Below are 3,410 nucleotides of genomic sequence, written 5' to 3' on the forward strand. Positions count from 1 at the left end.
CATGCACAGGCTCCAATATATTAATTCTGCAACCTGGGATTGTGGTCACATTTGAGTAGACTGATAAATCACAGTCCAGCTACAATTCCTACAGCTTGTCAGCTGGGAGAGCATTCTGTTTCATATGAGGCTTCCTAGTGTTTATAGAAAAATCTTAGTCAAATTCTAATTATTTTTAAAAATTTCTTAGAAGTGAGCCATGCAAATCATATAGAAAAGATGCCATAGTTTAGACTATCATAATATTTAAACATAGCTAAAATTCAGTTCAGGTCAGTCACTCAGTCATGTCCAACTCTTTGTGACCCCATGAACCACAGCATGCCAGGCCTCCCTGTCCATTACCAACTCTCAGAGTCCACCCAAGCCCAAGTCCATTGAGTCAGTTATGCCATTCCAACCATCTCATCCTCTGTTGTCCCCTTCTCCTCCTGCCCTCAATCTTTCCCAGCATCAGGGTCTTTTCAAATGAGTCCGCTCTTCACATCAGGTGGCCAAAGTATTGGAGTTTCAGCTTCAACATCAGTCCTACCAATGAACACCCAGGACTGATCTCTTTTAGGATGGACTGGTTGGATATTCTTGCAGTCCAAGGGACTCTCAAGAGTCTTTCTCCAACACCACAGTTCAAAAGCATCAATTATTTGGCCCTCAGCTTTCTTTATAGTCCAACTCTTACATGACTACTGGAAGAATTATAGCTTTAATTAGACAGACCTTTGTTGGCAAAGTGATGTCTCTGTTTTTTAATATGCCCTCTAGGTTGGTTATAACTTCTCTACCAAGGAGCAAGCATCTTTTAATTTCATGGCTGCAGTCACAATTGCAGTGAATTTGGAGCCCAGAATGAAAAAGTCTGTCACTGTTTCCATGGTTTCCTTATCCATTTGCCATGATGTGATGATATCAGATGCCATGATCTTAGTTTTCTGCATGTTGAGTATTGAGCCAACTTTTTCACTCTCCTCTTTCACTTTCATCAAAAGGCTTTTTAGTTCCTCTTCACTTTCTGCCATAAGGGTGGTGTCATCTGCATATCTGAGATTATTGGTATTTCTCCCAGCAATCTTGATTCCAGCTTGTGCTTCCTCCAGCCCAGCGTTTCTCATGATGGACTGTGCATATATGTTAAATAAACAGGATAACAGTATACAGCCTTGACGTACTCTTTTCCCGATTTGGAAACAGTCTGTTGTTCCATCTCCAGTTCTAACTAATGCTTCATGACCTGCATACAGATTTCTCAGGAGGCAGGTCAGGTGGTCTGGTATTCCCATCTTCAAGAATTTTCCACATTTTGTTGTGATCCACACAGTGAAAGGCTTTGGTGTAGTCAGTAAAAGAGAAGTAGATGTTTTCTGGAACTCTCTTGCTTTTTCGATGATCCAACAGGTATTGGCAATTTGATCTCTGGTTCCTCAGCCTTTCCTAAAACCAGCTTGAATATCTGGAAGTTCACAATTCACATACTGTTGAAGACTTGGAGAATTTTGTACATTACTTTGCTACCGTCTTAGATGAGTGCAACTGTGTGGTAATTTGAGTGTTCTTTGGCCTTGCCTTTCTTTGGGATCGGAATTAAAACTGACCTTTTCCAGTCCTGTGGCCACTGCTGAGTTTTCCAAATTTGCTAGCATATTGAGTGAAGCACTGTCACATCTTTTAGGATTTGAAATAGCTCAACTGGAATTCCATCACCTCCATTAGCTTTGCTCATAGTGATGCTAGTTCCTAAGGCCCACTTGACTTCGCATTCCATGAAGTCTGGCTCTAGGTGAGTGATCACACCATCGTGATTATCTGGGTCATGAAGATCTTTTTTGTATAGTTCTCCTGTGTATTCTTGCCACACCTTCTTAATATCTTCTGCTTCTGTCAGGCCCATACCATTTCTGTCCTTTATTGAGCCCATCTTTGCACAAAATGTTCCCTTGGTATCTCTAATATCCTTGAAGAGACCTCTAGTCTTTCCCATTCTATTATTTTCCTCTATTTCTTTGCATTGATCACTGAGGTAGGCTTTCTCATCTCTCCTTGCTATTCTTTGGAACTCTGCATTCAAATAAGTATATCTTTCCTTTTCTCCTTTACCTTTTGCCTCTTTTCTCAGCTATTTGTAAGGCCTCCTCAGACAACCATTTTGCCTTTTTGCATTTCTTTTCTTGGGCATGGTCTTGACCACTGCCTCCTGTACAATGTCATGAACCTCCATCCATAGTTCATCAGGCACTCTGTCTATCAGATCTAATCCCTTAAATCTGTTTGTCACTTCGACTGTATAATCATAAGTGATTTGACTTAGGTCATACCTGAATGGCCTAGTGGTTTTCCTTACTTTCTTCAATTTCAGTCTGAATTTGGCAATAAGGAGTTCATGATCTGAGCCAGAGTCACTCCAAGTCTTGTTTTTGCTGACTGTATAGAGCTTCTTCATCTTTAGCTGCAAAGAATATAATCAATCTGATTTTGGTGTTGACCATCTGGTGATGTCCATATGTAGAGTCTTCTCTTGTGTTGTTGGAAGAGGGTGTTTGCTGTAACCAGTGCATTCTCTTGGCAAAACTCTATTAGCCTTTGCCCTACTTCATTCTGTACTCCAAGGCCAAATTTGCCTGTTACTCCAGGTGTTTCTTGACTTCCTACTTATGCATTCCAGTCCCCTATAATGACGGAGAAGGCAATGGCACCCCACTCCAGTACTCTTGCCTGGAAAATCCTATGGACAGAGGAGCCTGGTAGGCTGCAGTCCATGGGGTTGCTAGGAGTCGGACACGACTGAGCGACTTCACTTTCACTTTTCACTTTCATGCATTGGAGAAGGAAATAGCAACCCTCTCCAGTGTTCTTGCCAGGAGAATCCCAGGGACGGGGAAGCCTGGTGGGCTGCCATCTATGGGGTCGCACAGAGTCAGACACAACTGAAGGACTTAGCAGCAGCAGCAACCCCTATAATGAAAAGGACATCTTCTTTGGGTGTTAGTTCTAAAAGGTCTTGTAGGTCTTCATAGAATCATTCAACTTCAGCTTCTTCAGCATTACTGGTCAGGCATACACTTGGATTACCATGATATCGAATGGTTTGGCTTGGAAATGAACAGAGATCGTTCTGCCATTTTTGAGATTGCATCCAAGTACTGCATTTTGGACTCTTTTGTTGACTATGATGGCTACTCCATTTCTTCTAAGTGATTCCTACCCAAAGTAGTAGATATAATGGTCATCTGAGTTGAAGACATACTGTTCATCGGGTTCTCAAGGCAAGAATACTGAAGTATGGATGTGAGAGTTGGACTGTGAAGAAAGCTGAGTGCTGAAGAATTGATGCTTTTGAACTGTGGTGTTGGAGAAGACTCTTGAGAGTCCCTTGGACTGCAAGGAGATCCAACCAGTCCATTCTGAAGGAGATTAGC

The sequence above is a fragment of the Bison bison genome, unplaced genomic scaffold (assembly GCF_000754665.1).
Source record: "Bison bison bison isolate TAMUID 2011002044 unplaced genomic scaffold, Bison_UMD1.0 scf7180017864370, whole genome shotgun sequence".
NCBI lineage: Eukaryota > Metazoa > Chordata > Mammalia > Artiodactyla > Bovidae > Bison > Bison bison.